The sequence below is a fragment of the Chelonia mydas genome, chromosome 8, assembly GCF_015237465.2.
Source record: "Chelonia mydas isolate rCheMyd1 chromosome 8, rCheMyd1.pri.v2, whole genome shotgun sequence".
Lineage (NCBI taxonomy): Eukaryota > Metazoa > Chordata > Testudines > Cheloniidae > Chelonia > Chelonia mydas.
This window is the reverse complement of record NC_057854.1, coordinates 105,688,616-105,711,627: the sequence shown is the minus strand read 5'-3', so window position 1 is coordinate 105,711,627 and position 23,012 is coordinate 105,688,616. Positions and strand designations below refer to the sequence as shown.

Here is a 23,012-nt window from a genome sequence, read left to right as displayed (position 1 = left end):
GGGTGGGGGAGGAGGTCTGGGGTGCAGGCCCTAGGCTGGGGCAGAGGATTGGGGTGCAGGCTCTTGGAGGGAGTTTGGGGATGGGAAGGGGTGCAGAGGGAGGGGGTACAGGGGTGAGGACTGTGGGGTGTGGCTGCAGATGAGGGGTTTGGGGTATGGGAGGGGCTTAGGGCAAGAGTAGGGGTGTAGGGGGGAGGGCTCTGTCTGGGGCTGGGGGGCTTGGGGGGTTAGAGAGGCTAAGGGCTGGGGGCAGAGGGTTGGAGTGCAGGGGGATGAGGGCTCTGGCTGGGACTGGGGATGAGGTATTTGGGGTGTTGGAGGGGCTCAGGGCTGGGGCAGAGGGTTGGGTGTGGGGGGGATGAGAGCTCTGGCTGGGGCTGGAGATGAGGGGTTTGGGGTGTTGGAGGGGCTCAGGGCTGGGGCAGAGGGTTAGGGTGCAGGGGGATGAGGGCTCTGGCTGGGACTGGGGATAAGGTGTTTGGGGTGCTGGAGGGGCTCAGGTAGAGGGTTGAGGGTGCAGTGGGGGGGGTGAAAGCTCTGGCTGGGGGTGTGGGCTCTGGTGTGGGGCAGGGTTGGGGATAAGTTTTGGGGGCAGGCAGGCTGCTTCAGGCCAGGGGCCGGAGAGGAGGACTCCCCCCAGCCCTTTCTCTGCCGGCAGCGAGCTCTGGGGGAGAAGCCCCCCTTTCCTGCCCCCCCAGCAGCACACTCACCCCCACCACTGTCACTGCATGTGCTCCGAGGGCCCCTCTCCGGTCCTGGAATCTCCCTCTCCTCCCCCAGGGTGGGTGCCGGGGGGTGCTGCGTGCACCTCCTCCCCTGCTCTTGCCCCTGACTGTAGCCTCACTGGGGGTGGGGGATGGGGCTGCCCCTTGCCCAGCATGGGGCAGGAGTGGTGACTGCGGGCGGGGGGCCCCCTGTGCTGGTGGAGGGTCCCGCCGGAAAAGGGAAGGGTCTGAGGGGGAAGGGCAGGCTCAGTCCCTCTGCCCTGGCTGTGGAGATGGGGCAGTAGGACTGTGTGGCAGTGGTTGCTGCAGGGAGGCAGCATGGAGCTGCACGGAAGAGGCAGAGGCAGGGATGCTCTGCTCCAGGGCCCGGGGAGGTGCGCAGCCAGGGGGGCAGCAAGAGGGGGCCGAGGGACACTGGGGGGAGGCATGGGGAGGCAGCAGGTGGGGCCGGGGGGGACACCTGGCCCCAAATATGGGTGGGGCCGGGCCCCTGGGCTCTGAATAGCGCTGGTGCTAAGGCACCACGTGGAGGTAGAACTCGCCGCCCCTGCCAGCATCTGTGGCTGAATCCCATCTAGAGGAGACCACGCAAAGACCTGCTTCAATAAAACACAGGCTGAGACTGTCTTCAGACTGTGCCTTTGCGACACCCAGGACCCTGTGCCTCCAACCCAAGCATGAAAATATGTCTGAGGCCTGTGCTGAGAATGCTCTGAGGCATCCCTGTATTTGTAACCCATCTTCCAGGTGCTGTCAGCAGCAAAAACAGACAGGTTCAATGTTGCAGACCTAACAGTGGTTCAAGACACACCCAGAAACCTGGGAAGCTACTTACACTACCCTGGGCACCCTGGATAGGCAATACTTTCCCACTTGCAAGCAGCGAGTCCAGGAATTTCAAACAAAGAAGGAGGGAGACAAGAGAAAACACTTAGGAAAACCAACAATTAATATTAAGTAATGCCCCCGTGATGTTTTAACAATAGTCCCAATCTCAGTCCTCCCCTGTGAGTGAGTGGCAGGTGCGTTCGAGCCACTTGCCTCCTCCCTAGCGGGGCTCCCCACTCACAGTTTGCTGTCCTGAGCTGGTGGTATCCAAAGATTCTGCAAGGACCATGCTGCCTGATCTACTCCAGGGGTCTAGCACCTGCCCCAGCCCAGCTGATTTCAGCTTTAATTGCTGAATAGGGAGACCACACCTGACTCCCTTCAGTGGGCTACTGCTCCTCTCTGCAGCTTCAAGCCAACGCTCTGTTATGTGCTGTCCATTGCCTCAGAACCACCTCTGCTCTTCCAAGAGAAATCCCTGGTATCTAGGCCCCTGAACGGAGTCCTGACAACCAGGCAGAGGCCCTCAGCAGAAAACAACACTCTCTTTTTCCTTCACTGTAGCCATGTCCTGGAGACTGTATCTAGCTGCGCCTGACTGAGTGACCACAGGTGCATTTGGTGTAACTGTCTTCTGCTTTCATCTTCCAACATGGTCAGTAGCATTTTGTTGCCCCCAAGATCAAAACTTAATTGCACTTTAATCAAAATGCCCCAAACGGTTACGCAAGAGAAGGCAAATGAAGCCTGGACCATTCAGTCAGTTCCCGCCGCTCTCCCACAGATCCTGGCAGAGATCTCCCTCCTCTACGAAGCCCATCCACCCGCAGCTTCCACACAGCTCTGGGCTGCACTTCTCTCTATTCACCAATAGGTGTCAATAGTGAGCTCCCTTCTTTCTATGGCTTCAAGTCATAGGGCTGACATATTGAATGTAACTACACCAGGGGTGGGCAAACTTTTTGTCCCGAGGGCCACATCTGGGAATAGAAATTGTATGGCCAGCCATAAATGCTCACAAAATTGGGGCTGGGGTGCGGGAAGGGGTGAGGGCTCTGGTTGGGGGTGCGGGCTCCAGGGTGGGGCCAAATGAGGAGTTCAGGGTGCGGGAGGGGGCTCTGGACTGGGGGGCGATGGAGTGGGGTGCAGGGGAGGGTGAGGACTCTGGCTAGGGGTGCAGGCTCTGGGGTGGGACTGAGGGGTTTGGAGGGCAGGGATCAGGGCTGGGCCAGGAGGTTGGGGTACGGGAAGGGGTGCAGGCTCCGGCTCAGGCTCTGGGGTGGTGCTGGGAATGAGGGGTTTGGAGGGCAGGAGTGGGTTCAGGGCTGAGGCAGGGGGTTGGGGCGCAGAGAGAAGCTCAAGGGTGCAGGCTCCAGGCGGTGCTTCCCTCAAGTGACTCCTGAAAGCAACGGCATGCCCCTTCTCCGGCTCCTATGTGGAGGTGCAGCCAGGAGGCTCTGCACGCTGCCACATCCGCAGGCGCCACCCCTGCAGCTTCCATTGGCTGCAGTTCCTGGCCAACGGGAGCTGCAGGGGCGGTCCTTGGGGTGGAAGCAGAGTGCAGAGCGGAGCCCCCTGGTTGCCCCTACGCATGGGAGCCAGAGCGGGGACATGCCGCTGCTTCTGGGAGCAGGGTTGAGTGGCCCCCAACCCTGCTCCCAGTCTTGAGGACTGGAGCTGCTGCTTCTGTGAGCTGTGTGGAGCGGTTCCTGAATGCTCCCCGGCTGGAGTGCCAGAGCAGGGCAAACCCCAGACCCCGCTCCGCAGCAGGAGCTTGAGGACTGGATTAAAATGGCTGGTGGGCCAGATCTGGCCCAAGGACCATAGTTTGCCCACCCCTGAACTACACCATTGCCTTTCCTATTCTTCACCTCTTAACATCATTTCCATTGAAATGAGATGTGAAGACACTCCAGAAACTAGAAAGACAGTCTCCATGTACCAAGAAAAAGTACTGGAAACAATAACGTAGAGAGGAAACTCAGCACACCATGATAAACACTGAGGATATCTAAGTCCAGTGTGCAGAAGAGACATCAAGACTGTTGACAGTTTGCCAAGGCTTCTGCTGCACTCTGCACCAAAAGAACATCAACAACTAAGGGAAACAAGGCAATAACCCACAGAGCACCAAAATCATCAATGCCTGTGAGCCACAGCAGCCAAAAAACCCTCATCATCTTAAAGGCATGGAGATAATTCTGGCGACCTCACCTGTGCAGGTTAAAGCACAAAAGGAGATGCTAGAGCTGAAAGGAATTGCTTTGAGGCCCAGGGGAGTAAAGGGAAACCAGAGAAAAATCAATAAAAAGATTTATAAATGCCATAACTGAATCCAAAGCCTGGAGTAACCCTTAACAGGCACAGCTCCCTAGTTAAGCCTGGTCAGAATGGTCCTGAAATAACAGTGGGATTCAGAATGGAGCTCATCTGCCAGTGCCTCAAAGGGACAAAACTGCTTGGGTGCTCGAGAATCTCTGGTTTATCATCCAGGAAGGAGCTGAGACACCCAAAAGTGGGGATCCAGTCAACATGGCATCATTAGAGAATGTCAGTTTTATCACACTGTCCTAGCAATGTGCCTCAACCTCCTTCTGATGCAACTATTGATAAGTGTCAGCACAGATCAGTTTCCATGGCCCATTCCATCATCTCCCTCTCTGCTATGAAGACCAGGGAAATTGGTTGAAACTATCGTAAAGAACAGAATTATCAAACATATAGGTGAACACAATTTGTTGGGGAAGAGTCAACATGGTTTTTGTAAAGGGAAATCGTGCCTCACCAATCTACTAGAATTCTTTGAGGGCTCAATAAACATGTGGACAAAAAGAAAAGGAGGACTTGTGGCACCTTGGAGACTAACAAATTTATCTGAGCATAAGCTTTCATGAGCTACAGCTCACTTCATCAGATGCATTCAGTGGAAAATACAGTGGGGAGATTTATATAAACAGAGAACATGAAACAATGGGTGTGACCATAGACTCTGTAACAAGAGTGATCAGGTAAGGTGAGCTATTACCAGCAGGGGAGTGGGGGAGGAATCTTTTGTCGTGATAATCAAGGTGGGCCATTTCCAGCAGTTGACAAGAACGTCTGAGGAACAGCGGGGGGTGGGGGGGGGAGAATAAACATGGGGAAATAGTTTTACTTTGTGTAATGACCCATCCACTCCCAGTCTTTATTCAAGCCTAAGTTAATTGTATCCAGTTTGCAAATTAATTACAATTCAGCAGTCTCTCGTTGGAGTATGTTTTTGAAGTTTTTTTGTTGAAGAATTGCCACTTTTAGGTCTGTAATCGAGTGACCAAAGAGATTGAAGTGTTCTCCGACTGATTTTTGAATGTGATAATTCTCGACGTCTGATTTGTGTCCATTTATTCTTTTACGTAGAGACTGTCCAGTTTGACCAATGTACATGGCAGAGGGGCATTGCTTGCACATGATGGCATATATTACATTGGTAGATGTGCAGGTGAACGAGCCTCTGATAGTGTGGCTGATGTGATTAGGCCCTATGATGGTCCCCTGAATAGATATGTGGACACAGTTGGCAACGGGCTTTGTTGCAAGGATAGGTTCCTGGGTTAGTGGTTCTGTGGTGTGGTGTGTGGTTACTGGTGAGTATTTGCTTCAGGTTGGGGGGCTGTCTGTAAGCAAGGACTGGCCTGTCTCCCAGCCTCAGAAACAACTCTGACATCATAATCAAAAAGGCTGACAAAGGAGGTGCTGTTGTCATCATGAATAGGTCGGAATATGAACAAGAGGCTGCTCGGCAGCTCTCCAACACCACTTTCTACAAGCCATTACCCTCTGATCCCATTGAGGATCAGACAGCATTTGCTAAAGAAACTCCCTGAAGAAGCACAAGAACAAATCTGCACAGACACACCCCTGGAACTCCGACCAGGGGTATTCTGTAGGCTACCCAAGATCCATAAACCTGGAAATCCTGGATGCCCGTCATCTCAGGCATTGGCACCCTGACAGCAGGATTGTCTGGCTATGTAGACTTCCTCCTCAGGCCCTACGCTACCAGCACTCCCAGCTACCTTCGAGACACCACTGACTTCCTGAGGAAACTACAATCTATCGGCGATCTCCCTGAAAACACCATCCTAGCCAGTAGGGATGTAGAAGGCGTCAGGAACAGTATCCCCGATAATGTCACGGCAAACCTGGTGGCTGAACTTTGTGACTTTGTCCTCACCCATAACTATTTCACATTTGGGGACAATGTATACCTTCAAATCAGCGGCACTGCCATGGGTACCCGCTTGCCCCAGAGTATGCCAACATTTTTATGGCTGACTTAGAACAACGCTTCCTCAGCTCTAGTCCCCTAATGCCCCTGCGCTACATTGATGACATCTTCATCATCTGGACCCATGGAAAAGAAGCCCTTAAGGAATTCCACCTGGATTTCAACAATTTCCACCCCACCATCAACCTGAGCCTGGACCAGTCCGCACAAGAGATCCACTTCCTGGACACTATGGTGCTAATAAGCGATGGTCACATAAACACCACCCTATACCGGAAACCTACTGACTGCTATTCCTACCTACATGCCTCCAGCTTTCACCCAGACCACACCACAAGATCCACTGTCTACAGCCAAGCTCTATGATACAACCACATTTGCTCCAACCCCTCAGACAGAGACAACACCTACATGATCTCTATCAAGCATTCTTACAACTACAATACCCACCTGCTGAAGTGAAGAAACAGATTGACAGAGCCAGAAGAGTACCCAGAAGTCACCTACTACAGGACAGGCCCAACAAAGAAAATAACAGAACGCCACTAGCCATCATCTTCAGCACCCAACTAAAACCTCTCCAGCACATCATCAACGATCTACAACCTATTCTGGAAAATGATCCCTCACTCTCACAGATCTTGGGAGACAGGCCAGTCCTCACTTACAGACAGCCCCCCAACCTGAAGCAAATACTCACCAGCAACCACACACACCACACAACAGAACCACTAACCCAGGAACCTATCCTTGCAGCAAAGCCCGTTGCCAACTGTGTCCACATATCTATTCACGGGACACCATCATAGGGCCTAATCACATCAGCCACAATATCAGAGGGCCAGATTAAAATGGCTGGCAGGCCAGATCCAGCCCGCAGGCTGTAGTTTGCCCACCCCTGACTAAGGGTCACCCAATTAAATTGATAGCCAAGGGGCAGAGATGACGTGTGTGGGGGGCATGCAGGGTCACCCCCACCCCCAATTTCTTGGGTCACCTCTTGCCAGGATGACCAGCAGTGAGGAGGCAGTGTCTCCTCCTGGTGGTGGCACTCACCTTATGTCCTTGCAGTGCAGGGACAGAGGAAGCAGCAGGATGGCTGGCTGACCATGGGCTGCTTCTCCTTCCCTGCTGCTGGAGTTCCAGCTCTTCCTGTTGCCTGCTTCGCAGACCGCTGAGATGAAGCAATACATGGGGTGGTCATGAACCCTCCCAGAACCTTTCAAACGTGCCCCTGGGCCTCAGCTGTCCACAGTTATGTGTCGCCTCTGGAAGCAGGTTTAAAACAAACAAAAGGAAGTACTTCTTCACACAACAACGCGCAGTTAACCGGTGGAATTTGTTGCCAGAAGAATTTGTTGTGAAGACCAAAACTATAACAGGGTTAAAAAAAGAACTAGATAACTTCATGAAGGATAGGTCCATCAATCACTATTAGCCAAGATGGCCAGGGATGCAACCCCATGCTCACTTGCTGACCTAGGCCAGATTCAAGCCAGTTCCCCAAAGCCATCTCTTTGTCTTTGTTAAAATAGTGAAACCATTAATATGTAAAAGCTGACTACTGAGCATGCACTAAAACTCTTCTGGTATTAATGTATTCATATTAGTGTTGTGATGGTTCCATGTTATGGATCAATGACAAAATGAATAGGATTTACATTGTAGATAATATGTAGATGAAGTGCACCACTTGCTAAAAAACAAATTAAAATAAATTCAGGATTAACAGAAAATCACTCCCTTTCCCTTTCTCTTCCTGTGAAGTGTGGGGAAGAAGAACAAAGGCATTGCAAGAACTCTGCTATTCCCAGCTTGAATGAAGTAGGAGAAGCCTCATTCTAATGGGCAATTGCCTCCTTGGCTTCTCTGAACCATCCCCTTCCACCCCACCCAACGTGTCTCTTTACAAGATCGGCGCCATTGCATCTTTGATGGAAAGGTAACATCCAGTTGCCACAATCTGTTTAATTCTCTAATTGCTCCTGTGGCTGCCATTGCAAGGCTCTCAAGAGATCTTGAGCTGTCATATACGTAGCATCCCCACGGTATACTGGGGAATCTCTGCCCTTCCCTGCTGAGATTGGGCAGAACCCACCCAAATGTTACTTTTTCAGCAAAGATGGGGGTGATAAGAATCTAGGGAAGAGAGCAGTGATTGGGGATGAGTGAAGGAGTGGAATGATGTAACTGGGTGGATGAGAGAGAAAGGAGGAGGATAGAAACAATAACTCTGCACTACTGTATTGTTTGATGCAAGGACCTGGGAGTGCTTTACAAACATTAGGTAATGGAGCATCACAAAACCCCACAGAGGCAGGATTATGAGTCTTTTACAGATGAACAGCGCTTGTATTGGCCCAGTGTGGCTGTGTAGCATAACAATACCTTTCCTCTACACACATGTCCCCCTGGTGCAGCTCTGTTCTTTCTCAAGGGTTGCTGAGCTATGAAAGGTGGTCCAATACCTGATGAGGACCTCATTCAACCTTATCTGCTCTGCTCTGCAGATATCTCACTAACTCCAGTCCCACTTCAATCCCCGACCCCTGCCTATTCTACCCCTTAGCACTGGAGGATGCCAGCTTCAAAGCCACTTGCACTTACCAGCAAGCTATGTGGATGAACCCCTTGTCAAGGTTCCTTCCCCACTCTGAACTCTAGGGTACAGATGTGGGGACCTGCATGAAAGACCCCCTAAGCTTATTCTTACCATCTTAGGTTAAAAACTTCCCCAAGTTACAAACTTTGCCTTGTCCTTGAACAGTATGCTGTCACCACGGTTTTAAACAAAGAACAGGGAAAGAGACTACTTGGGGATGTCTTCCCCCAAAATATCCCCTCAAGCCCTACACCCCCTTTCCTGGGGAAGGCTTGATAATAATCCTCACCAATTGGTACGGCTGAACACAGACCCAAACCCTTGGATCTTAAGAACAATGAAAAATCAATCAGGTTCTTAAAAGAAGAATTTTAATTGAAGAAAAGGTAAAAGATCTGATCTGATCTGTAAAATCAGGATGGTAAATACCTTACAGGGTAATCAGATTCAAAACACAGAATCCCTCTAGGCAAAACCTTAAGTTACAAAAAGACACAAAAACAGGAATCTACATTCCCTCCAGCACAGCTTATTTTACCAGCCATTAAACAAAAGAAAATCTAACGCATTTTCTAGCTAGATTACTTAATAACTTAACAGGAGTTGGAAGGCTTGCATTTCTGATCTGTTCCCGGCAAAAGCATCACACAGACAGGCCAAACCCTTTGTTTCCCCCCCTCTAGATCTGAAAGAATCTTGTCCCCTCATTGGTCATTTTGGGTCAGGTGCCAGTGAGGTTATCTTAGTTTCTTAACCCTTTACAGGTGAAAGGGTTTTGCCTCTGGCCAGGAGGGATTTTAAAGGTGTTTACCCTTCCCTTTATATTTATGGCACCCCTCAATCATGCTGGATAGATGTGGTAATAAGACAGGAGTTCTGGAAGCTGGGGAGGAATGAGCTGGGATAGGGGCCAAGGAAGAAGACTCTAAACTGGAGGGGAGCTGCAACGGAGGAAAAAAGTGGGTTCTGATCTGGCAAAGGAAGACGTGGGCTGACCTGAAAAGCGGAATGAGAACAGAAAGAGCTTGAATATAGGAAGAAGAGCTGTGACTGAAAGAACGCAAGGAATAAATCCATCAGAGGGATGGATGAAAAAAAGAAAGAGAGAGACGGGAACTATGAAAACAAATCTATAAGGGATTTAAAAATGTACAGGAGAAAAAAGATGAGAAAGGGAAAGTGAATATTATTTATTTTATTGGATTTTTATTTTACAAATGGCAGGGGCAATGGTTTGGACAATCAGGATTATTGCTACTTTTTTCTGTCTCCAGCAGCTCCTCCTTTTTGCTGCTTCTGCCTGTCTCCATCCGTCTCTTGTTTCTTCTTTTTGTCTCCATCTCTTTCTCTCCAAAGGTGGCTCAGATATAGATCTTTCGTGTATGCCTGGCAAATCATGGCCCTAAGGCCAAGCCTGCCCCAACAAGCATAAACTCATATAACACCATTAAGAGGTACCTGGATTCAAATCATGGTGGAAAATGCACAACGTTGCGATTCTTATTAATGATTTTTATAATTATTAATAAAGCCCCAGGAATATGTGAGGTGCACCGGGTGCCAGGTTGATGCAATGTGGTGCACGCATGTTAGGAGGAGCACCCCTCCCCCACAGGCCCCTCACAGAAGAGGGATAGCAGGTTTGTCTGCTTCCTGTCAGACGTCACCTGCCTCCACTGTGGGGTGGGGGTGTCCTGCAGGCTACGAGCACCACCTGAAACAACTGTGGAGCACAGGGGGAGGGGAGAGCCGCAGGCAGTCTGTCTGTGGCGGCAGCTGAGATGAGCCTGGGGACTGCTCACACATCCCTGTGAACCCAAACACCAGAGCAAGCAACAGTTTAACTCTTCCCTGCAGGTGAGATCACTGCTACCCAGCGGGGTGCCCAGGCCAGGCCTGCCCCAGGGCAGAGAGCGTGAGAAGGGCAGGCTCCAGGAGGCAGCGCAGGGTGAAGGGGACAAAGCAGGGTGGGGAAGCCTTGGGGTGAAAAGCCTGGCTGGGGACACCTGCGGGGAAACAGCTGGAGGGCAGGCAGAGGCTGAGCCCAGGGAGGGCCCAGCCCAAGCGGGGTGGGGTAAGGATGCTGTGGGGGGCTGGACACTGAGTGGGGAGCAGGATAGGTGGGGGCCAGGTGCTGAGAGGAGGACGGAACAGGGGTCTGGGCGCTGAGGGGGGCCGAGGCAAGGGAGGGGTAGCAGGAGCCTGAGCTCTGAGGGGGCAGGGGTGAGGGAGGGGGATGTGAGGGAGGGGGATGTGAGGGGGCTGAGGGGGGCGCAGTGAGGGAGGGGGAAGCGAGGGGGCTGGGAGCTGAGGGGGCAGGGGTGAGGGAGGGGGAAGCGAGGGGCCTAGGGGCTGAGGCGGAGGGGGACGGGGGTGAGGGAGGGGGAAGTGAGGGGGGTGAGGGGGACGGGGTGAGGGAGGGGGAAGCGAGGGGGCTGGGGGGAGTCGGAGGGGGGCGGGAGCGAGGGGGCTGAGGGGGGTGGGGTGAGGGAGGGGGGAGGCGGAGGGGGCGGGAGCGAGGAGGCTAGGGGCTGAGGGAGAAGCGAGGGGGCTGAGGGGGTGGGGTGAGGGAGGGGGAAGCAAGGGGGCTGGGGCTGAGGGGGGTGGGGTGAGGGAGGGGGAAGTGAGGGGGCGGGAGCGAGGGGGCTAGGGGCTGAGGGAGAAGCGAGGGGGCTGAGAGGGGTGGGGTGAGGGAGGGGGAAGCGAGGGGGCTGCGGCGGAGGGGGGCGGGGGTGAGGGAGGGGGAAGCGAGGGGGCTGAGGGGGGTGGGGTGGGGTGAGGGGGCTAGGGGCTGAGAGAGAAGCGAGGGGGCGGAGGGGGACCGGGGGTGAGGGAGGGGGAAGCGAGGGGGGTGGGGTGGGGTGAGGGAAGCGAGGGGGCTAGGGGCTGAGGGGGAAGCGAGGGGGCGGGGGGGCTAGGGGCTGAGGGGAGTGGGGGGACCAGGTGGGGGAGTGACTGGGGTGGGCGAGGGGCTGGCGCTGGGGGCCGGGGGCGCTGAGGGGGGAGAGGGGCCGCCTCGCGCAGCGCCGCTGTGGAGTTGAGCTCGGGCACGCGCGGCTCGCGCCAGGGCGGGCGCGCGGGCGGGCTGCAGGCGGCGGCGCGCGGGGCGGGCGCGCGCGGCTGAGGCGGCGGAGCCGGAGCCGGAGCCGGGCGGGCAGTCGCGCAGCCTGAGCGGCGGGCGGGCGGCAGCATGCGGGCGGGCGGCGACCCCGGCAGCAGCAGCAGCAGCAGCCCCGCGGTGAGTGAGTGAGAGAGAGAGAGAGAGAGAGAGAGAGAGAGCCGCTAGTGCGCCCGGCCCCGGCCCGAGCCCGAGCCCGAGCCCGCGGGCTCAGCTCTGCGAGCCGCCTGCGCCGCCGCCTGTTGAGCCGGCTCCGGAGCCCCTGCCCGGGCGGCGACCCCCGCCCTGCCCCGGGGAGCCCGACCTGCCGCGGGGGCCCAGAGCCCTGCGGGTGGGTGGGTCTGTGCCCGGCCCCCTTCCTCCTCCCCCCTCCCGGGGGCTCGGTCCCCTTCGCCGCCCCCCCTTCCGCCTCCCCCCCTCCCGGGGGCTCGGTCCCCTTCGCCGCCCCCCCTTCCGCCTCCCCCCCTCCCGGGGGCTCGGTCCCCTTCGCCGCCCCCCCTTCCGCCTCCCCCCCCCCGGGGCTCGGTCCCCTTCGCCGCCCCCCCTTCCGCCTCCCCCCCCCCCGGGGGCTCGGTCCCCTTCGCCGCCCCCCCTTCCTCTCCCCCCCCCGGGGGCTCGGTGCGGGCCCGGTCCCCGGCCCCCCCCCCCCGGGGGCTCGGTCCGCTTCGCCGCCCCCCCTTCCTCCTCCCCCCCCCCCCCCGGGGCTCGGTCCCCTTCGCCGCCCCCCCTTCCGCCTCCCCCCCCCCGGGGGCTCGGTCCCCTTCGCCGCCCCCCCTTCCTCTCCCCCCCCCGGGGACCCGGTGCGGGCTCGGTCCCCTTCCCCCCCCCCCCCCGGGGGCTCGGTCCGCTTCGCCGCCCCCCCTTCCTCCTCCCCCCCCCCCCCGGGGGCTCGGTGCGGGCTCGGTCCCCTTCCTCTCCCCCCCCGGGGGCTCGGTCCGCTTCGCCCCGGCTCACGTTTACGGCGGGAGCCCCGGTCCGGTCCGGTTCTGGGCAGGACTCGGACCCGGGTCTCGAGCCCCGCGCCGCGCCCGGCTCCCAGGGCCCGCGGAGGCGAGCGGGGCTCCCGCGCCCCAGCTGCCCCCTGGCAGGGCCCGGCCCTGGGCCGCGCTGTCTCCCGGAGCCCGGGAGCCGAGCCTGCCCGCCCGCCTCGCAGCCCAGGCGCTGCCTCGAAACCCCGTTTTACCTTTTACTGGAACGCGTAAATTTCTCTTAACCCGAGGAAACAAAATACAAAAAGCTCTTTAATCACAATGGAAACTCCATCCTGAACTCGGGTCTCTGGGAAAAGGATTACTGTGAAGCCAGGATCTAGGACTGGAGTTTAGCTTTGTCAGTACTGTGGCTTTGGTTGGCTCTTCACAGCCTCCTCTTACATGTTTTTGTATTTCATTGTTGAAATATATATTGTATGTGGACACTGAGACCGTCCAGCAAATCAGCACCCCTTTCTAAGGTTATTCTCTTTGCTTTCGTTGGTTATTTATGATTAAATGGCTCTTGTGGACTTAGTTGTACCTGATTGTAACTGTTGTATATTTTTTTCACCTGTGTATTTTAAATACTGTTGGGTATTTTGGCAAGTACAAAACTCTTTTTTATCAAATGGTGGCGTTGGCTGATTTGCAGCAGAAGGAGCAGGCACTTTAACAGGCACACAGTTAGATGGCTGTCAAAAATCTTCTCCAGTTTTAGTCTTTGTATTTTTTACCCTTTTGAAAACTAATTTACTTGGAAGGACAACAAATGAAACATTCCAGGTACAAATTACCTTACAAGAGAGGAAAGTGTATTGGTGTAATGAATCTTCAGGTATTAATGAAAATGCTGAGTGACCTTTCTCTGTGGAAGAATGTACCTAAGTCGTCATGGTTTTGAAAAGTTCATCTTTTCCGGTTTCATATAAAATTTTCTTCCATTGACACTTTTGACAGGTAAGGCATACACATCTGACTGACTTTACCTGGGGTGCCTATGATAGGAAATTTCATAGAAATGTTGCCTTTCCTTCTCCTCCACTTGGAGACAAATGTTCAGAAACAAAATTTTGAAATTCAGCTAGGTCTACTACCAAGCAGTCTGGAAAAGACCGACACCACTCTAGTTGTAACCCTCAAAAACCAGATACTTTCAGAATGGCTTCTTCACCCTTTCAAATGGCAAGGAAAAGTGTTGGGCTTTTTATCTTCAAAGCTTTTTTCTTTCAACTGCAGATGGATTGAGAGAAAAGATAGAAATACAATGGGTTTCCTGACTTTGGTTATGCTGGTTTGTGGTTTTATGCTTTCAGATAGCTTTAGAAAAGTGCCTTCTTGTTTCAAAGTATATGATTAGTGATTTAAGCTATATATGGGGTAATTAGAAAACTACCTAAAACACATTTTTGCAGTGACAGTTGGTTTATTAGCATTTATCATTTTTCCTTCAAAGAAAGAAGTGCATTAAAATGAATTGTGAGCCTCATATTCATGCTATTTGCATATTTTTTTCTGTGATGAGGGTCAGTGGTGATCACTTTCTGCTCCTAGAATAATATTAATGGATGATAAAGAGAAAAATGGTATGAACTCTCTCTTAATGTTACGAATAGTGGTGATGGTGATTCTTAAGTATTCAGTAGGTTCTTATGGGTGCTAAGAACAAAATGGTTTTGATAGTAATTCTCAAAGGCCTTTAACACAGGAGTGGAAAAATAATGAAAAAATTCCCCTCAGAGTTAGAGATGAGATATTAAACGATAGTTGTCTATATGATAATTTGAAACTGGAAAAAATCTCTTTAAACTCCCAACTATATCCCCTCCTTTTTCTCACAATTTATTCTCAAAGGGGCTCTAAAGTAAAATGCCTAAGATTCCAACTTTTGCCCCCTATTGGACTGGTGAAGTGATCTCTAGATCAGAAGAAAAAGGCCCCTTTTTAAAATGCAAATGGTGTAGGTACTTTGTGAGCAGTCTCCCACTCAACCTGTTGATTTGTTTTGTTAACAGAGCAGAGAGTAGCAGATTGTATGAAATCCCCAAACCTCTGAGTTATCAGGATCTAAAGTAGCATTTTTGGTGTTTAGCTTCTTGTAGTTTTTAATCTTCTCGTGGCGGGCTATATGGCAGTGCAAAAGTGTAAACCATGAAGTCACAGTATTGAATCAGAGTTCAATTCAGACATAAAAAATGTAGCTAGAGGAATATTAATGTGGAAGAGGAAAAACTTATGCTGCAAATTAATGCATTTAATGTTCTGAAATTTCCAGTATCTTTAAACCGTTTTTACACTCTAACTCGGTATTTCAGTTGAAGTTTAAATGCTTAGCACAAATTTAAATTTATAAAAAGTATTTCCACACTATTAAACCAAGATATAGTCATGTAGAAGAAGATGGATTCTATTTCCAGGACACTGATTGTGGCAACTGTTTTAAAGCATTTTGAAGATCCATATTTATTTCAACTATCACAGATGTAACTAAATTAAGTTGTACTGTCAATATCAAATAAAATGCTCTTTTGTCACATATAGAATTGAGTTATAAAGAATGATTTATTCTGGAGATGTGCATTTTGTTGAATATTTGCTGGTTTGGAACTCTCCAAAGACAGTTAACTTGAGCAGGGCAGGCAAGCAAATACATTCTCTTTATATTGCTTGTATAACCACCTTTGTTAATTTTTCAAAGTAAATGTCAGAGATATGACAAATTTAATTTCAGATTACCAAAGTCCCACACTGAAAATTACTTTGCTTTGTGACTGGTCACTGGGGTGATTGTTCCAAATCTGCCGACTGGCTTTAAAAACAGCTCCTTATGATAATGTGGGAAATGCTTGGCTCACAAGAACAGTTTTATGACGGGTGTCAGTGTACTTTAATCCTTATTTTTATTACTTCTTCCAGGGTGGCCTTTTATGGGTCTGAGAACTTATTAGTGATATATCCATATGTTAAAGGGTACAATCAGCAAACTGAACTTTGTAATCAAGAAATAAAAGCTGCATATCACAACAGCCAATCTCTGACCTGAATGTGTGGTAGATAGTAGTCTCAGGTTCTAATGTGCTTTTAACCCATTGGCTTGAAGTGTAGTTTTCTTGACATGTATCCGTCTTATTGCTGGAATAGGATGCACCATGAACATTCATACTAAGGAGTTAAAACAGCTTATGGCTGAAGAGTTAATGCATCACTTCAGCTCAAAAGGTTTTTATAATTCAGCTTAGTTACAAATATTGCCATCTGTCATTTTCTTTCTATGTGCATGAACATAAATGTATCTTGGATAGATGTACTGTTGTGGTTCTTAGCAAAATAATAAAGCCTTAGTTAAGGTTTTATTCTGATGCATTCTGCTACTGAAAATGTAAGTTGTTGGGAAATCAAAGTGGTTGTGGATTGAGAGGTGTTCAGGTATTTTTAACTTATTTTTTGCTTATGGGACTGTTTTTGGGTATGTTTGGACTAGGTTTTGTGCTTCTGCCAATGACAGTTGCCTGAGCTTGTGATTATAAGCAGAAAGATCTTGTGGGTAATGGAGAAGAAATGTTTTCCTCTTTGTGTCCACATAATGCAGGGCTGTGGGAAGAGATGCTTAATGAGGATGATTATTGCTATGTCTGTGGCTTTCTATAAATCCACTTGTAATGGAGGCTTTGTACAGTTACTTCTGAATCTGTACATTTAAACACTGCAAATAGCAATAATGGAGCTGGCTAATAGCAGACTGTCAAGTAAGTGCAATCCTTGTGATAACATTCAGCCATAGATCTCAATTTAAGTATTACTTTTACCAGCAAATGTTTCTTATAGCAGTTGCTGTATATGTAGTTTAAAAAAACATTTGTTGTGGCCTGTTTCAGCCTTACTTCCTTGAATCTTCACTAACTTTCTAATTAAAAACAGGTTTTTCTTTCTCTCCGCTCTGTCTTAGGGAGACTGTAGACTGTAGAACAGATTCAGATTGTAGAGATTTAACAGATTCAGAAGATCTGCAGTTCAGCAGGAATTTTATTTGATGTTCAGAGACTACTAGTAGCCAGTAGGAGGAAGTTTAGTAGCCAGTTTAAACAAAAACATGATTCATATGTTTATTAATATGACATAATATGCAGCTACAGTTTTTGTAATTTGGTTTCCATGATTATGAATGAAAAGTTGAGACATGTATTTCACAATAGGATTGTACAATAACAAACCCATCAGGCATTTGTTGGATCAGCTAAATGCCACTAGGCAGCAGTTTTATCTGGTCTTGTTAGTACATTATAAAGGGCAAACCTTTGCATTTCAGTTTTACAGTGGGTTTTAAAGTGCCTTTTCGAATCTAGGCTTAAGAGTTAAACTACTTCGTTCCATTATGCAACTTACACCCCCCCCCCCCCAAGATGGCAGGGGAAAATGCTGATGTTATGCTAAGACAATACAGAAGACTGTAAAAATAAACTATCCACTTTATATAAGACACTATCAACACATTACTGTGTATTAGGTAATTTGTGTAGTAGTTTGTAAGTTAAAATTGCATTCATGCACAGCTTAACTATATGTTAAGAAGGTTTCTTATAGTTGTCATTAATTTTGATGATTTGGATGCAGTTCTTAATAAGAACTTACTTGTTATGCACACCGGTCTTTCTGATATACATTGAGGTGATCTTTGGGGACGTCTAAAATACTTTTCATTTTGGACATATTAGCACACTTTGTTTGCAAAAGTAAGTTTCATGTCCACAAACTTTTGTACAGTGTTCAAATGCGAAATATACATTTCTTCTCCAGTAGAAACTTGTAATTTTGTGGTGAGGTTGCTAACTGAAATTTCTTGTCTTGGAAAGTATTATGTAATTTATGTACAAAAACTGTCAAGAGCATGGAGACTACAAATCCTAAAATTTAAGAATGAACCACGACATCAGTGCTTTAAGAACATAAGAATGGCCATACATGGTCAGACCAAAGGTCCATCCAGTATCCTGTCTACTGACCATGGCCAATGCCAGGTGCCCAAGAGGGAGTGAACCTAACAGGCAATGATCAAGTGATCTCTCTCCTGCCATCCATCTCCACCCTCTGACCAACAGAGGCTAGGGACACCATTCCTTACCCATCCTGGCTAATAGCCATTAATGGACTTAACCTCCATGAATTTATCCAGTTCTCTTTTAAACCCTGTTGTAGTCCTAGCCTTCACCTCCTCAGGCAAGGAGTTCCACAGGTTGACTGTGCGCTGAGTGCAGAAGAACTTCCTTTTATTTGTTTTAAACCTGCTGCTCATTAATTTTTATCTTATCTATACATACACTTTAAATGGAATGTGTACTTCAGGCAAATAATATGAAATTCCCTTGTTTTCTTTTCTCATCTGATGTCGTGTGAACTTAATGAAATGGTACATGTGGACATTCATGAGGCATCACTGGAAGAGCCTTAATGAGAACAGGAAGTAAGTGCTACTTGGTTCTGCAATTCGTGGTGGTGATGGAGTGGTATCTTCTCTTTGCATTTGGAACTTGGTCCACAGTGTTGTGGATGTCTTAGTTCATTCATTCAGTTTATTATATAAAATGGTGACTTCTTCAGTATATCAATAATACTTTCTCTTTTCTATTACCATCTTGTATAAGTATACATGCTTCATTTTCTTTCTATCATCTACATAAATGTCTTTCATTGTTTGGAATATTAACCAAGAAATCAAGCCTAGAATCTTGCCAAACTCTTTTTGTGAATACATTTCAAGCAATGTTATCAAAGTGAATACCTAACACTATTCAACAGGGTTAAGGTGCAGTAATTGCAGATTAGAGGGGAGGGAACTACTCTCCCATTGGAGTAGTGTGAGTTTTAATTGTAGATCTTTCATATTTACGTATTTTTCACGTATTGTGCTCATGATATATTGTGGTCATTAGTGGACAGCAAATTACATATCACTGCAGTTGGAGTATGGATGCCGACATGACTGACTTTGGGCTGTGGAGAGAGAGGAAGAAAGTCTTGTACCAATAAGATAATAGTCCCCCTCTCTATGGCTCTGCTGAGATTACGTCTAAATGTGCAGAACATCTAAACTATGGTAAATTTTTCTAGTCAGAAAGCAAATCCTACTGATTTGGAGGCTAATAGGAAAGACTGGTAGAGTGGAGGCCAATAGTGTCCATGGGCAATGCCTGTGTGAGAAGCTAATGAATGGCTTCTTGGAGAGTGGTGTGTATTAGTGCATCATGCTGGAAGGACTACCCCTGTTTAACCACCGTATCTAACAGGTGGCAAATTTTGAGAGGCACCCTCCCGCCCCCATCGCTTCTTTCCATTCTTTTCTAAAATATCCCTGAACCATCCTCATTATTCATCCCACTCCTCCGTCACTCTCTCTGTTTTCCTCCTTTCTCCATTATGGGGAGTGCATAATTCACTAGTATGAGTCTTCACGTCCCATCTCTTCTGGGAGATGTGATTGGCAAGTGCCAGAAAGTTCTTCTGCAGTCTGTGGAAGGTCTGAGATCTTCTGTGACTCTTATTAGAGACCCAGGGAGGGGAGCCTGAACATTTTCTATTGTTTAATATTTGTGTACAGTGTATGGATGCACATTGTGCTTTACAGAAAGACACTCCCTGCCCATTCAAGGGACTTACAGTTTGGGAACCTTCTCTTTTCCTGATCTTAGGGTATTGTTGGGATTTTGGGTGCTGGGCTGTGAGGTTCTCCATTGCTTTGGAGAGGAGAATGGGAGTAATATACATAGAAAATCCTGGTTGGCAGCAGAACTGGAGAAGCACCCCAGAGGACCAGGTCAGGCAACTAGCAAGGACATCTCTCCTCGAATTCTGTCACCCAGTGCAATCCTCTATATGGCAAAAGCATGGAAGGAGTATTCTCAGCAAAGGCTCAGAATGCATGCAGAGTAGTCTTCTGATCCTTGTCCTTCAGTAAGCATATAAACTTCTAGGATACAGCCTTTCAGAAAGCTATTTATTTTTCAGCACTAAACTCACAGTTGCAGCTGACATGTAGGTAGGTACTTTCTTCAGGCCTTACCTGTGAGGAGAGGAATTATTTAGATTGGCACAAGGGGGCTATAATTGGGAGTTGCGGGATGAAATTGAGCAGAGGAAAAATGTAAGATCGAATATGTGGCTTCATGTCTCAAGGGCAGTGGTAGAACACTATCACTTATTTAAGCAAAACACTGTTATATTTACTATGGAGAAGAATCCTGTATTGGGTAATAGGCTGCTACCATTTATAACTTCTAAAATTCCTTGGAGTGTTCCGCATTGAACTTCATGAGTTTCCTTACACTTATGTTCTAGGGATAACATTCAGCTCTGTCTCTATAACACCCATATAGGGCAGCTGCTTGAGGTTTTTTTTTTCAGTGTCTGGCTTCTTTGTGTTTCATTTTAACAGATGAAATCAACTGGGATCCTTGAGTTTTGTACCTTTGTGCAACAGGAAGTTATTAACATAGGACACTTGATTCTTGAGTTAAATTTCCTCATGTTTGGCTTGAGAGAACCAAAGTTAGACCTTGTGGTGTGCCTGGAAGACCACTCTGCCCACGTTTTCTTGGGATGAGGGTGGAAAAGGGGGTGGTTGTCTGAGGAAGTTTATATTTCTCATTTGTGTGGGGTAGTTTTTGGAACTGTTGGTATGTCAGTTTGTAAAATATATATATATTTTTAAATTCTGCATGTGCCTAGAGATGTTTTGATAGGTTCACTATATAAACTAGAGAGTAAATGAGTCTGAGAGGAGGTATAAAGTGAAGGGATAATGTTGTCTTTATCTTTGATGCTGTTATGTGTATATATTTTATGATGTGTGTTTAAATATGTAGTTTGTAAAGCACTTTGGGATCCTTTGAGTTGAAAAAACGCTATGGGCTTGTCTACACTGGCACTTTACAGTGCTACAACTTTCTCACTCGGGTGTGAAAATACACCCCCGTGAGCGCTGCAAGTTTCAGCACTGTAAAGTGCCAATGTAGAGAGTGCACCAGTGCTGGTAGCCACACTGCCAGCTCTGGGAGCTATTCCCCTCATGGGGGTGGTTTTTTAGAGCGCTGGGAGAGAGTTCTATGCCGTGACTAAGCCACGTTAAAGTGCTGCCGTGGCAGCCTTTAACATTGCCAGTGAAGACGTGCCCTGTGGGAATGGTGCTGGTTGTATACCACATGAAACCTGTCAGATTAAATGTGTTACAAAGAAACTGTATATTTATTTTGTCTAATATTTATCAAGATATGACATATCTCTAAGGAGGAAAACCTGATGATATGCTCTCTGAGAGAACTTTTTAGTAAGGTGCGTATTACTTCAAATGTGAAATAGTTATGTTTGCTTATATTTTGTTAAAGGACTATCATCAGGGCAAAAGTTGAGGTTTAGCAAAATATAAAAACGATAGAAATGTTTCAATTAAAAAAAAATCCAAAGGAAAGTTTTATAAAATACAAAGATTGCAAAGGAAAATCTGTAACTTGTATCATGCATAGAACTTGAAAGTGAAAATGATTAGAAGCTGACAGTGAACAAACCTAAGAAATTCAGTGATCACTTTTCATTGTCCAAGCAGAAAGAAATGCAAAAAGTAAATAGCATAAATAGTAAAAATTAGGGTACTAAAGCTATCAACCTGTAAGCAGGAAATAATTTCAGGCATGTATATAGTTCTGTTGAGTTTGGGACTGCTTACATGATTAGGGTCTTAATTATATTTTTAATAAAACTTTTGTATTAATATAAGGTAAGTGAACCCATTTAAAAAATTTTTTTTTAACTTGTCTGTTTGAAGTCTGCATTTTTGACCCCATTTTAGCTATCTGTTCTAAAGGTGAGTTGGCCAAATGTTGGTTGCTGAGTTGAGACATTTCTCTCTTTAAGGTACATTAATTTTTCTCCTTCTGTGGAGAATTTGATTGCTGAGGTTCTGTTTCCTTGTGCTAATCTTGTTTCTGGGTAACTTTCAATTACTGCAGTGTTAGATATGAAAAAGAATAAATGCATGGAAACAAGTATTTCAGCAGATCGTAAGGTTATGGATTTAGTTTTCTGACATCTCTTGCTATCAAGATAAAAATGGTAAACTTTTGCAAAAACCTGATTGTTTCCTGTGGATCTGAGAGAATGAAGTTTCTCTTTCTAAAATTGTTACTTTTCTCACTGGTTTTATTAATTTGCATGGTTCTTACTATTTATTTATTTATTTGGTGCTTGGAAGCAAATTCTTCCTACAATCAGACGGATTTAAAATAGGATATTCCAGAGTGGTTGTAGTGGCTTCCTATCCCATTGTAAAACAAATTTTAAAAATCCCCCTGCCCTAAGTTTAACCTCCTTCCCCACCACATTTTACAATCTATGTCATTTATGAAGCTGTGAAAGGTCTTCACAATTTTACTTGATTTTATGCTGTATCCTCATCCCCTGCTCTTCATCTGTCCAGGTCTTTAGGCTGTAAGCCCTTCAGGTTTGGGATTCTCTCTTTTTTTGTGTTTGTATAGCACCTAGCACAATGGGACTGTGATCCTAAGACCCCCCCTTGATGCTAACTGGCAGAGTTCACTGTTCTGTAACAGTAACTCTTTTTATCATGCCTGACAAACTCACTACACCTAACACTTTGCTGTCATAGTAGTTATCTATAAAGAATGTAATGAGAGATCTTAAATGAAAGCCAGGATTATGCTGGTCATTAATATTATGAAATGTATGTACAGATTATATTTAAAAAGCTATGCCTGTATACTGAAAATATATCCTTCTAGTTTGTATTCAGGTTTTACTCCCCAGTAGAAGTGAAAAACTGGTTTTGCCAGACAAAGGGAGGTATTTTCAGATGTGTAGATTAAGCATTGTAAAGCCAACACAATGGAAGATCCATTTACACGTGAAAGTCAACAGGAAAAACTGGTCAACTGGGGAATGTGAAACAAACAGGAGTCTGGGAAGACAAGTTGGAGCTGGCACCCCAAGAAGAGAATCACAGAGGTTATCCCATCTTTGGGGGAGAAAACAATGTGTTTGGGAAATACAAGGGGAAGCAAAAAGGACAGTGCTTTTTGTATTCATGAAAGTTGGATCCTGACCATGAAGCGCTAGTGATGCTGGGAGGTTGCTTTAGGTGAGAAAATGTTTTAGGCAAGGATTTTAGACTGTTAACTTTAAGTTGAGGAAGCATCCTTTTTGTTTTACATGTGATCTTACTATCCTTGCTCACTGTCTCTTAAATCTTAATCTTTGTAAATAAACTTATATTTGTTTTCACTATAAGTAGATTCCAGTGCTGTGTTATATAGGGAGCTGATTCTGAATTGTGCTAGTCAAGCTATGTATACGCTGTCTCTTTGGGGAGAGCTTACTGATAATTACGGTGAGTGTTGAGTGATTCGCTGGATACTCCATGGGTGTGCTTCTGCGGAGATCAGGGGCTGGAATACATCAGCTGTTAACCTGCAAGGCAAAGCAGGGGCTAGCAGAGCTC

The 23,012-nt window shown here is 47.7% G+C and overlaps 1 protein-coding gene across 22 annotated transcripts in view; it reads left to right on the top strand.

Annotated features, from left to right (window-relative positions):
• Positions 1–11,559: 11,559 nt before the first annotated feature.
• Positions 11,560–23,012, top strand: part of PTPRF (protein tyrosine phosphatase receptor type F) — a 615,392-nt gene continuing 603,939 nt past the window's right edge. For 18 of the 22 annotated variants that reach the window (XM_037906194.2, XM_037906193.2, XM_037906191.2 and 15 more), the window contains exon 1: positions 11,602–11,660. The gene's annotated coding sequence lies outside the window, so the exon portion shown is untranslated. Of the gene's footprint in view, positions 11,661–23,012 lie in introns of all 22 variants that reach the window. The other 4 variants (XM_027823957.3, XM_043552899.1, XM_043552898.1 and 1 more) reach the window with 4 other exon arrangements.